This window comes from Periplaneta americana, chromosome 9, assembly GCF_040183065.1.
Source record: "Periplaneta americana isolate PAMFEO1 chromosome 9, P.americana_PAMFEO1_priV1, whole genome shotgun sequence".
Lineage (NCBI taxonomy): Eukaryota > Metazoa > Arthropoda > Insecta > Blattodea > Blattidae > Periplaneta > Periplaneta americana.
In genome coordinates, this window is record NC_091125.1 from 71,185,732 (window position 1) to 71,199,895 (window position 14,164).

General features: G+C 36.4%; 1 protein-coding gene across 2 annotated transcripts in view; it reads left to right on the forward strand.

Annotated features, from left to right (window-relative positions):
* The window catches only part of LOC138706062 (mucin-17-like), a 286,190-nt gene that overhangs the window by 246,998 nt on the left and 25,028 nt on the right, over positions 1–14,164 (forward strand). The gene's annotated exons all lie outside the window — the stretch shown is intronic.

A 14,164-nucleotide genomic window follows, 5' to 3' on the forward strand; every position in this document is an offset into this window, starting at 1 on the left:
AAATTGCTGTGAGACGTAACAATAAACTAACTTTGTGTGTCAGTATTCTTCATTCATACTGAAGGCAAATTCTTTGCATGTACAGCTGTAAAAAAAAAAAGTGGCCGCACTCGTGAACAGCGAATATTTTCAAAGTCCACTTCGGGTCGCGGCGATGTTACACGATGCATGTGCTTGTACAAGCAGTTCCGGAACTATGAAAGTGTTCCATATCTGCGCCTCGTAGACCAGCGGTAGAGTGCTTGTTTAATGATTCAAAGGTCGTGGGTTCGGGCCTTCTTCAAGTTTTCATTTTATTTTTTAATCGTTCTTTAGCGATGTAAATGATATTCAAATTATCATTTATATCCAGTCATCGTTCTTTATGGATATCACGTTATTTATATTTTGTTATCGTTCTTTAGAGATATGAATAAAATTCAGGTCATCATTTGTATTCTGTTATCGTATTATAACGACATGAATAATAATTATTATTGTATCTCCAATGGGGGTTAGCCCTATTTTACATATGTATGTTAGGGCTATAGTTTTATACACAAAAAAAGATGAGCATAAAGAGAAATGGAAAAGGAAATTAAATTAGCTTACGCAGTGTAAACAAAACATAAACAATCCGTAAATTAGGCATTGCGATTGCAAAACAAATATCAGGTATCAATTTGAAACATACAAAAACATTAACAACACACATACGTAACACTTCTATAACACAAATATGCAGAGTTCCGTACCATACATCATAAATTAATACACAATAGTCACACAAACACAATCAAACTATAATTACGACATTGCGACGACAACAAGCATCCCATAACTGACTCACATACATAACAAATCAAGCATCCGTTACAACACATACACTTCAACATAGTAACCACACTTTTAAAAGTTACAAATTTGGCTCCAAGAAGAATAAATAGGACACTGTTACTAATTACTATTCTTCTACAATTTCTTAAATACATCTGTAATAAATCTGTGAAATTCCGATATGAATAATATTCACGTTTTTTATATTGTTATCATTCTTTAGCGATTTAAATAATATTCAAGTTATCATTTATATTCTGTTTTCCTTCATTAGCATTATAAAACAATATTCAAGTTATTTATATTGTTATTGTTCTTTCGCAATATATTAATTAAACAAACCGATATTTATCATTTATATTCTGTTATCGTTCTTTAGTGATACTGTATAAATAATATTCAAGTTATTTATATTGTAATCGTTCTTTAGCGATATAAATAACATAAATTTAATATTAGGTTTGGAAAAATCCAGTTGCATAATACGGGTATTAGTTTTTATTTTTGTATTATTACATTATACTATCTTGAACCACAATAAAATGAAAAGGAGTAACGAGGAATTGAACCTGAGACGTTGACATCTAAATTCCGACGTTCGTCCGCTGAGCTACGAGAGCAAAAGTGTGGAAACATTTTCGGAAAAATTGGCCCAATCACACTCTAAGATTTTCTGATGATTCGTAGAAGTTAGTCCAGGATGCGGCGGGCAAAGGCTAATTGAGATTTCCCGGTCTCTGACCGGGTCAAACATCCTGATAGAATTAATATTTAACCCTTGCCGTGACTTTAGGTGAAGTCCGGAGGGCCCAATTAGTCAAATCCACTCTCCTCATCTCCATGCTTGGGCCCCCTGGAATTTAATAAGATGCGAAAGAGATAGTGGTGTGCGGAAAGCAACGGGATGTTACCGCATTTAGGCCTATCCTTCCCAAGAAAACTGCAAACTTGAACAAAGGAAGCTTTTAATAGAAGAAGAAGGATCTTCTGCGGACCTCTGGAAAAAGAACTAAGGAAGAGACTAGTGAAGTGCTTTGTGTGGAGTGTGGAATTGTATGGGGAAAGAACATGGACATTACGACGAAATGAAGAGAAACGAATTGAAGCATTTGAAATGTGGATGTGGAAAAGAACGGTGTGTGTGAAGTGGACAGACAGAATAAGAAATAAAATTGTGTTTGAAAAAGTGAGTGAAGAAAGAATGATGCTGAAACTGATTAGAAAGAGAAAAAGGAATTGGTTGGGTCTCTGGTTGAAAAGAATAATAGAAGACATTAGGATATGTGGATCATATGCGGAGACTAAGAGGAAGGCAGAAAATAGGAAAGATTGGAGATTGCTGTGTTTGCAATGAAAGACCTGCCCATGGACAGAACATTTATGTGTGTATGTTCAGAATGCCTGGAATATCGTGTCTAAGAACAGTCGCTATTTGCAAAGACTAGTCAATTCCATGCCCACTCGACTGGAAGATGATCGAGATAAGAGGAAGATAGACTAAATATTGAATTGTGGCATTTTGTTTTGTTTTTTTAACGCTTAATTGTTTGAATGTTTTAAGGCCGACGCCAGTAAATTTGTTATGTTTATGCCACGAAAGATATTTTATTGAGAATAAAATCTTTTTTCTTTCCATTTGCAGCCACAATATCATAATGATAATGATAAAGTCATGGCATAATATATTAATGAACTTGATGTTAATTACTAAAATAATCATAAAAGAGAAAGGAGCCATTATGTCTAGTTTGTCTCTCTCAAAAACAGAACAAAAAAGGACATAAAAAGCACGAGGTTGTAGTCGAAAGCAGGACCTCATGAATAAGAGGCCTGAACGCTACCATTATGCTATCGAATAACACACAGTATACTTCAATTATAACTGTAGATATCAGGCAACGTGGTCCAACAACATGTAAATCGCCTGTCTCCGAATTATAGCGAAGATACCCGAAGGGAACTTTGTTTCAGGAGAGCGGCCACTTTTTCTTTTGACAGCTGTACAACGAAGCACTTCGAATGCGACTAGAGTGATGGTTGTTACTGTTAGGTTTGAAATAATATGAAGATTTGCTTCATTTGCTTTTAGTCTCATGAGTAAAGGAAATTAAATTCAATTAAGCATGAAAACTTCATTTCTGACTGCAAGCAGCCACCCACACAGTGTTAATGGCATCTATACCCTCCTCGTTACGAAGCGCCAAACAGATTACTGCATCAAATATACAGAATTGTTAGTATGCATTAACCTATTTTCAAATAATTGGCACTGACATCAATCAGTTCTGATTGAAGACATATGGTTAAAAGCTTGTTTTGTACGCATCGCGCACGCTGATTTCCTACAATTGTGATTTACTGTGTAGGTCTACAAATTTTTAGCTTTTAAAACTAAAGCACAATAGATTTGTTTGTCTTAAAAAATTAGGCATTTAAAATTTAAATTCAAGAGAATATTTTTAAACAGTGTATTATAAAACAAGTTCATAATGTTATACATTATGGCACGAATCAATTTTTACGGAACGAGTGAAGCGAGTTTCCTCATTTTGACGAGTGCAATAACTATAATATTGTAAATGTGTTTTATACGTTATTTTTTGTACGACAGCATTATAAAACAATTAATAAAGAAATAACATTAGGTTTGTAATTATGGGTAGTTTGATATCATGGCCTATGAACAAAGAGGTTGCTATGACAACAATGATGTATTAAATATTATAACATGGCAAACCAATCTCCATGATAAGAATGAATAATAGCTACTGCTGATTCCAGAACTATTATTATTATTGTTATCCAAATATTGAAACCGTATTTTACCTTTGATATATTAGGGTTGTAGTTTGTTACATGTGAAATACATTATGTAGTGATAATACACAATTTTAAAGAATTAATAGTAGGTGTGAATCATAGTTACAATATAAATACACTAATTAAGAGACAGTAAACAATACTAAATACGTTATGCAATAATTACTTTCAGTTAAAACAAAATGAAATAAAATTAGAAATTATAATCGAAGGTGTAGAGAAATTGCAAGATTATTACATTAATTTGTGATTTTATACATAATTTTAAGCAATATTAATTAGATAATGCACAGAATTGGCGTAGTTACAAATAAAACACCTATTATATAGTTGGTTTGCGATAGTAAAAAAAAAATAAAAACAAAATTACTTATGGTTACAAACTATATACCTGTCATCAAATACTCAACAATAGTAAAATCTATAATACAAACATAGTTATTGTTGTTATTACTATTATTATATCCCAAAGATAGACACCTTGTTTTACATAGTGCATTAGGATTTTATAACATCATTAATGTATATACAATTAATAGCTACAGTCTTGCGTGGATGTGGTGTATAAACTCTGTGAATTGTTTGTAACAACATTTTTTTTAAGAAAATGGTAAAGGGGTGTGGAGTAATTTAAATTGCAGTCCGAGATATGATATCTTAAAAAGTGTATTTTCCTTTCGAACACTGGACAGTGAAAAATCAAATGTTCAACAGTCTGATTCTCTTTGCATATGCACAGAGATTCTTCTGCACTTTTGATCCTAAATCTTTCAAAGTAGGAACCGAATTTTCCATGGCCGGTCATAAATTGAGTGTAAAAGAAGTCGGTTGAGAACTTGCGATTTACGTACCAATTAATAGTATTAATAATTACACTATTATCCCTATAGTAATTTAATCTTATAATCAACAAAAATGGATCAGCTTCTCATAGATAAAGTATAAATATAACAGAGTTAATTAATTCTTCCCATGATCCTAACAAAATAAATTAGGGGATCTATAGTTTACATATTAAAATATAATAATCAAAAATAATACATACATAAAGTTCTATAGATTCTTATTACCACTAGTCAAACAAAAAATCGTATCTTTCGTACTAACAATATACTTATCCACCCCTGCCACCTCTCTTGCGGTGTAAATGGGAAAGAGTATCGTTCCCGCGCGCTGGACTATGCACATGGCGGGTGACTTACTCATAGCGAGCAAATACTGACATGACTGCAATAGAGGCTGCATTTCTAACAAGTTACTACTTTTAAACTCAGCTATTAAATTTATAGGAACTGTTTGGCGATCTTTCAAACACACACGCCTGTAAACCAATGGCCGTAATGATAAGTTTCTTTCCTTTCTAACACCAGCTTAAACATTAACACTTTCAGACATTCTTCGTAGGCCTACATTTCAGACGAATAGCAGAGCACAAATCAAAATTCTCGTCGAGAAAGTCGAATCGGTCTAGAGGTCTAGTAATTTTCAAAAGAGGGCGTGTCGAATTATATACAACTTCCACAGAGTTTTGCGCCGTTTGGAAGAAATGGGAGCGCGGTTATGCTTATTGCAAGCAGTGAGTTACGACCCAGCTCCACTCAACAAGATGGCAGCACTGCGTCTCCACGGGGGGCCACATCCATCAGCAGGTAAATTGCTCCGTCGGACCACATCTCCATTACAGTTATTCACAGCAAGTCCTCTGGCGAGAATAACCTGAACTATATTTCAAAACAAGAGACAAATCTTGCCGTGCCCCGCCTAGCTCACCAGTGACGTCAGAATCACTTGAAAGCGAGAAATATACGTATTATTGTGACGTAAAGATGCAGCTTTAAAGACTGAAGTTATGGTTGAGAGTTCGAGTACCGCTGACAGCATTATTTGTCCATTGTCTATTTTATGTACTGTGTTGTTTTAAAAGACAAATTTCCACATCATGCATAAAGTCTTATTGAAAATGTGTACGCGGGTATCAACTATAAAGGAAAAGCTATTTACAAAATCCAATTTGACATAACAAACTAAAAAAGACCAAAAACTAGTTTGCAAAATACCATAAAGTGTTCCATTCCATAGCATACTGAATAATCTCTCTACCTGTTGAAAGCTGAGTCACACGTTACTACGTCAAGAGGCAGATTGGTGCAACTTGCTTAACGAGATCAGTGTGAACTATGAACAGAGTCCTGTGTTCTCGTTGAACACTAGTGAGGAATCGCCTACTCTACTGATGACAAGAATCTGATATGCAATAAAAGATCGAAGACAGAATGTTTATAACAGTGAAGTCTCGATATATTCTTGAAACGACCGAATGAAACGCGCTTTATAAGCGAGAAATAGGATTGTCTCGAACACATGCTTTCAAAATGTAATATTTACTGCATTTTATTACTGTGAGTGTGATAGACAATTTTTATATTAAAACAATTACTGGGCGCTGCCAAAGTGCTCCTTTACCATTAAAAGGGAAAACCATTGAATTACGAAGCATAAGAGTGAAGGGACCTATAATGTCCGAAATGAAATAAAATTTTGAAATGACGATCTTCTTTCAGATAATTAATACTTTATTGTCTTTGAAGGTATATTGCGTCCCAATTCACATTCTGTCAATGAAACTTGGAAATATTTGACTGAGTGGTATGAATAGTTTCCATTTCAATTCATTTAAGGTTTAGAAATTTTAGTGATACTTTGCAATGCGAGCGAGTGTCTATCCGAACAAACAGCGCGATCTACGGAAGAATCCTACATTATTTGCTTAAAGAAATTGCTTCCTGAAATCACAGAATTCCGTGAGCAGTTCTTTCAATCTAATGCTAGATCTGCCGAATTTGAGAAGATCCGAATATTTTTGCAAGCTTATTTTTTCTCTTCTGTACAGTGATGCAATTTATGCCACACACAGGCTCTAGACCTGGAAATCCGGAACAGGCATCAGTCAAATTTTCAGATAAGAATCACAATAAGTAACAATTTCCTGTTATTTTTATCAGACAGTGTACGCTCAACACATCTACTTGTACAAATCAAGCTTTCAGGTATAACTCCCTGTAAAGTTAATTAACTTTACAGGGAGTTATACCTGAAAGCTTGATTTGCATAATACAGTACACGTCACTGTTCGTTAACAGAAAACCACAATTTAAGTCACACAGGGTTAGTGTGCACACAATGTTGGTTGCTTGACGGTTGTCAGCCCACTTTGAAGTCTGTGGATATAGAGGGAAAAATTGGATCGGTGTCTGGTAGAGTTCCCGGGTAGCTCAGTTGGTAGAGCGTTGTTACGTTTAACCAAAGGTCCCGGGTTCGATACCCGGCCCCGGAACAATTTTTCCTCGAAATTATACACCTACTTGTAGCCTAATTGAGACGAGTTGCTTAGTTCTTGACATGGATATTACAGATAATGTATTCTGCAAAAGCGGCTACAAACAATAATATCCGCGTTCGGCATAGAGGAATAACTAGAAACACAATTTATTTAGAGTACAATGAGTGACAAGGTAGAGATATGAGATTACGCAATGCGTCTCCATTAAATATAGAATAGTCGTTGAGATAGGTAAATATTTATATCCTACGACTAATACAAAAATTGACATAATTCATTCAGGCACAAAATGAGGTAACGCTGTATGACGTATCAACTGATTGTAGGTGGAAATGCGAACCTCATTTCCAAGGAGAATTGACCAATAAGATGCGTGACGATAGTCGTCTGTTTCGTCTCATTCACAGCAAATCAAGGAACGAGGAAAAACAAAGAGCGATCGCGCAATTAAAGCAACTCATTAAAGCGCGGAGCAGCAATTAGTGCTAATTTGAACGAAACCGACGACTCAGTAGCGGTCACGTGATGCCACACACGCAAGATCGTGAGAACAGAGACTTGGGAATGCGATGCTTCAGCGCATGGTTACTAGTCTCCATGTGGTCTATGTTTAAATATAGTTCCAGCAAGACCATCCCGATCGACAGGTGTGACGTTGAGCAGAGAGTGAGAGTAAAGGTAGGCGCTCACTTACCGGAAAAAATTTGTTCGGCGCGTTCGGAATTTTATTATAGTATTACTCATTTGTTCGCATTTCCGAATAAAATGAATCATCAAATAGTGTTCTACTTTACCGCTAGAGCGCATTATTTAATTGCAGTGTTCTGAACTGAGCCTCGAAATAAAAGGAATAGCTCTGTAACTTAAACTATAAAAAACATACCTGGTTAATTCAATATTTTTCCAATTTCATACCGTATATTCTTTCTGCAGAGCGTAATCATGGATGATTATTTATTCATCTATGGCTATACTTCTAATTTGATAAATTGTAAAGCTCTTCACACTGTTGAACTAACAAAATAAGCTTCGCTTCATACTTTTAATTTATACTTTCAATATTACCGCGATTGGAGGCCTTGCAATCGATATAATTTTCATGACATTCTTTATTTCGATCTTGGTCCGTATGTAAATCCGTTTAGAATTCTCTGGCCAGAATAATAAAAATAAGTAAATAATAAAAATTCGAACGCGCCGAACGAATCCGTCTCGGTAAGTGAGGGCCTACCTTTATGCCGAAGTCACACAGAGCGCGATGTTCGCAACGTTTGTAAAATATAGCTCTCTTTATCCACAGTTGGATTGGCCACGCAGAGCTGCGAACCCGACGTACGCAATTTCATTATCTTTGTTACGTCGAGGGTAATATTTTCAAAACGTCGCCGAGTACGGGCATGTGCAGGAGACCATTGGACAGGTTTCTTTCACGCCAAGTGCAGAACTCGCATTCAGGTTGCAACAATCATCTCCGTAACTTGTGTTTTTTACGTATTTTCACTTGAATAAACGGATACATATGGTGAATATGAGCAGTTAATTGAAGAAATTAGGAAGTATGCATGCTTGTGGAACAAGGCCCTAGATCATATTTCTTACTTTTATTGCATATAAATCGCCATAACAATATGTAAATATATTTTTACCTTTCATCTGAGCCCAAGACTAAATAATATATATAAATATATAACCGGAGATAGTTTGATCGAAGAAAGTAGTGCACGCGATTTTTCGAAAAAAAATTCGTAATTTAATATCTGCGGAAATATTTATTTTTATAGAGAAAATATAAATATACACGGGTTAAATTTATTTTAGTGTTAAACATGTCCGAAAATGTTTAAAAAGAATCGGAGTTAGCAATGTCAAATCTTGTTCATTTGGAGTGGAATGGGTCTTCTGCTAAAACAAGAAAATGAAACAGGAGAGCTTCATTCCATAAAATAATAATAATAATAATAATAATAATAATAATAATAATAATGTTCTTTAACATAACTGAAAGCCACCTTAGTAGTTCAGTTGACAGAGCGTTGGTTTACGATGACAGCGTAGACCTATTCGAATTCACATCTCGGTGATGGTGGAGTTGTATTTGTAGTGGATAAAGCAGGGTAGAGAGGGTTTTTCTCGGGTTCTCCAGATTTTCCCTCTTCATTACACCAATGCTCTCCATAATAATTCTCCTTTCATAATCATCTCCTTTTCTAAAAATAGAGTATTCTCTTGTGCTGCTGACGTCGAATCAACCATTCGTCAAAATGGAAGCTCCTCAGCGGTTTGTTCAAAGATTGGTAGATGAAAGTGGTGGTGAGTTCTAAACAACTCATGGATATAGAGACACCGAAGCCCCCACAGGATCTCACTTCCTGACGAGGATATGACGACTCATATGGAACGGCAGATAACTACCAGAGGTGTGGTATACGAATTTGAAAGCTGGAGAGGAATGCGTAGTGTGGTGGATGTTGGGGCAGGCATTGGTGGCCAGTACATTCGATACGCAACTAATTTCATCATGGATGCAAGAAAGAATCTTCTGACTGCTGTGCATAAGGATGCTCGGTGTTCAGCCGATAAGTACCTCTATGCTTCTGTATTCCAAAACCAGGACTCAAATGGTAGCTAATCTGACTACGATTTCAGCGGTGCGGTTTCGGTTGTCGACAGACAGTGAAGTTTTATTTCCCTTTAACTTGAAGTGTTCTTCCTTGTGCTCGGGGTTTTCACGAGGGAAAAGACAAGGTACTACATTTTTGTCTAAAAATTGTATTAGATCTTTAAAAAAAGGTACCGGTACTAGATTTATTATTTTATTCTGTATTTTAGTTTTATTTATTTAAATTACACGAAGTTGTTAATTGCTTACAAAGTAGAAAACATTTCATACAATACTCTGACGTGTTGAAATGCCTATGTGAAACAAGCATTCATATTAGTTGTCTCAATTATAATCGTTATGACTGCTATCAAAGACTAAATCTAGAACATATTGTTACTTCCTTGAGCTTCAGTGTCTGGAGATGGTATAGGTAACTCCCGAGTTTCCTATATAAAACGGCTAGTGCAAAACAAAACTTTAAAAGCTTCTGCTAAGGGTTTTTATTAAGGTACTATCAAATACACACGATATTGCTACCTTTATAAATCCATTAACCTCTGACTGAAGTTCTGGCTGATATATACATCTACTATCAGGCAGTACATTTCACTTGATATGTGTCAGAGGAAGAACAATTGTTTATATGCATCTGAAGTCAGATTAGTGTAATATATAGATAATCGGCGATGCATGCAAAGGAGGGGGGAAAGGAACTGGCTACCCTACCCCAATATCATTTGATATAGTTGCCTCATAAGTGGTGCCATTTTGGTGTCAATTGTGAGGTTCAGACCTGTATTCGGACAGTTGACTAAACAACAACAAATCTATTATGAAAATAATTTTTTTAAACCTACACAATAGTCATTAGTCATTACCCACTCTACCTACTCAGGACGAAATGCGTGAAGTTATTCAATCACAAAACCATAGACAGCACAAAGACACGCCATTAATTTACGTTTACGGTATTCGCTAGGTATAGCGTAAAAGTGGTTTCCCCAACATACGCACTCGCAAAGAACCACCAACCTATCCACGAGTATTCCAGATTCATGTAATAGCAGAAACAAATCTTAATGCAAACTGCTTTTGAATTAACACATAATAAGAGAGAGGAAAATAATCATGTCCAAATATAACCTACTTTATACATTTTATTGTTAGTTATTATAAAAACTGTCATCTTCGAAAACATTCATATTATTTACTACGTATATAATCTCGGTACTAGATTTTCATTAAAAGTACCAACAAACTATAACACTCCAAAAAGTTCTAGATGTAGTAAGCCTACAAAATTACTAGCAGTGACAACCCCTGGTCTCATGCGGTGATCTTGTGTCATGCTTAGGTAATATTGTGTATGTCTAGTTTGATTAAAGGTCTGAAAAGCATTTCGCAGAAAATATTTTAATGAATTTTAAAATAATAATAACAATTATTATTATTATTATTACTGTACTTTACCTATTAATAAGTAATACATTATGTCCACGTATATACAGCAAACATTGCTTTTAATCGTAAGGATCATTTATAAAAACATATTTATTGATTATTCCTACTGCAGTAGGCCCCTACATCAACAACAACCATTCAATTCATATAGACATTTTCTGCTGTCTCTGCGATTCTCTGTTTCATAGAGTGAACAATACATTTCCAGTTGAACCATTAATTAGTGGTACGGTTTTTTGTTTTGGTGCTCCACGTGCGTTTCATTTCAGCAGTTTTTGCGTACATTTTAGATTATTACTGTCGCTTTCGTAGCGTGACTACAGTGATAGAGGTGAGATGAATACTCCACTCCCGGATATTCGAGTGGACAGGACGGCTGAGGTAGTTGCACTCCGTGTGGCAATCTCATTCCACCGTTGCACCACCGAGTAGCAGTCCAAACTGGCCCTCCTTCGTTTCCTGTCCTGGGTGTCGGTAGAATGTCCGCCATCAGGTTCGAAGGCGCGACTCCGAGGCGTGGCCCGCACTGGGTCGTCTGACCACTCACGAGGAACCGAACGCAACATGTCGCAATTCTTGGCATCTGACCTTTACACCAGAGCAATTTGGCTCTCAGCCTGTCCAAACCCGAGTTTAGATTTGAACTACATTTCGACATCAGGTGCATAAACCAGGAGTATGGAACTATAGGCAATGGTAGACACCCAATGACCGTAACGTTAATCAAAGTAGGATATGGTCTGAGTTGAAACAACTTTGGCCACTCCTGGGTGCACAGAGCCTAATCACCCAGATCTTTTACGTTACGTGGGAGATCATCAAACGGGTCGGATGACATTTCCGCGCTGGACCTGTTCTTGACCACGATAATGAGCGACGTCGTTAGGACCGGATTTCTCTTCGTCTCAGTTGTGTAACCGGCTCACACATCATCGCGGGATAACCCAGTTGGACAGGCACACTCCACTCCCTAATCAGCAATCAGTAATCATACACAACATAATTATGTCTTACAGCCCGGTGAATTTTGGTAAACACATCAGACACGGGGTTCTTAGATTGAAATATTTGTTGTGATTTAAAAAAGGCTAGAGTTAGTAACGATTTGATGATTGGAAGTTAAGAGGCGTTGTGATAATAAAATTATAGCCTTAGTAGGCTTAGATGCTATTAAGAATGATTTTCAAAGCTACAGTTTGCGGAGGGATGAATGGCTACAGTTTGAGTGGGCTGTCTTTTTTTTTGGTAGGTTATTTTACAACGCTTAATCAACATCTTAGGTTATTTAGCGTCTGAATGAGATGAAGGTGATAATGCCTGTGAAATGAGTCCGGGATTCAGCACCGATAGTTACCCAGCATTTGCTCATATTGGGTTGACGTAAAACCCCGGAAAAACCTCAACCAGCTAACTTGCCCCGACCGGAATCAAACCCGAGCCTCCTGGTTTCGCGGCCAGATGCGTTAATGGGTGTGGACGCTGTCGTAGATACAATATTCAGAACGTGGATATAATTTGGAAGGGCTGTCGTGGTTACAGCTTGAAAGGCTTATTATAGACATAATTGGAGAAGTTACTCATACACATTGGTGGGCAACTCGTGCTCTCAAAGTGTCAACACAACCTTAGTGCAGGTAGAACGGACCCGTACTAGCTGCAGTGTCTGTATGCGGTTCTTGTAAGACACAAGTTTGCTCGCACCTGCAATAAGCGGCGGCTCATTTTAAGTGAAACAAATATATAATCCCCGGATCATTTCCCTTTAGTGATGAGTCGAAAGAGAAAGATTTTTTTTTATTAAGAAGGGAGGTAAAGCTTGTATTATGCTCTATTACACTTTCTTACGCATGACATTTTATGTTACAAATAGGCCTAAACACAGTGAAGGTTTTAGTAAAGAAATAGGCTACTGTCCAGATCTGCTTTAGAAATGTTAAAGGTAAAAATGAGATATCAAATATCGTTAGCACGTTGTGCGTGCGAGTTACAGAATTGCACGACATATGATCGACTAAGAGCATTTATGAATAAATTTGAAATGTGGCAGTATCATGTAGAACATAGACAACTTCACCTTCTTTGACTATAAACAATCTTGAATAGTGATAAGAAAATCGTATTATCAAATATAAGACCTTACTTCAAGACCTACAGCAGAATTACTGGTAAGTTTGGCGAAACAGTGACAATTGACAAGGAATCGAGATTTTTCTGAAATCGTTTTGGCTTACAGCCGATAGAAAATCCTGAAAGTTTATAGCATGAATTGATAAATCTACAGAACAGCACGTCACTCAAATTCCAGCGAAATCAGGAATCGAACTGTTCGGAATGCTGCCTAAGTCAGAATTTCCAAATATAGGCCTACTCTTTGCTTCCACATATATGTGCTTGAGGCAGAGTTTAATACAAGAAAGAAGTGTAAAAGCTCTCAATGTACAGAAAGAGCTAAGAAGTAGGTTTATTTCATCTGCCGTGACAAGTAAAAAATACTTCCTTGAATTTATGATTGTTCGCGAATACAGACTATTACCTTTCTGAGAACATAGGAATGCTCTTTAATGTATAAAGACTTGTAAATTCTCGCATTCTATGTTTCAAACAAGACATATAATAAGAAATATTAGTGTAACAAATAGTGTAATAATAAATAAGTGTTGCAGCTATGTTTGTTGTATCTTGAAAATGTTGCATTCAGTTTGTGTTTCCAGTACTAAACTAATTTACAAAGCTAGGAAATAATATAATTTTGTTATGTGTGTTTAGGTATAGTCTGTCTAAAATTACTATAATTATTGTACCATGCGTCATTCCGAAATTCATATCATGGAGTAGATATCACGACCACCTGCACGAACCACCAGAGCGCACCGTGGCAGTGAACTGCTTTTGCAGCGAAACTACACACAACTTGTAACTGCTGCGACTGGCTCTGTCTGTCTTTCTCTCTTTCAAGGTTTTTTAGCACTTTGTGAGCACGAGTTGGCCATTCATGCTCATACATATTGTCGAGAAGGTTGTTCTGGATACAGATGGGCAAGGTTTTCATGGTTACAGTTGCGATTAAAACTCCCGGTTCCAGTGAAGAAAAGTTACGTTTACAGTTCAGAGCTGCCATGAGCTCA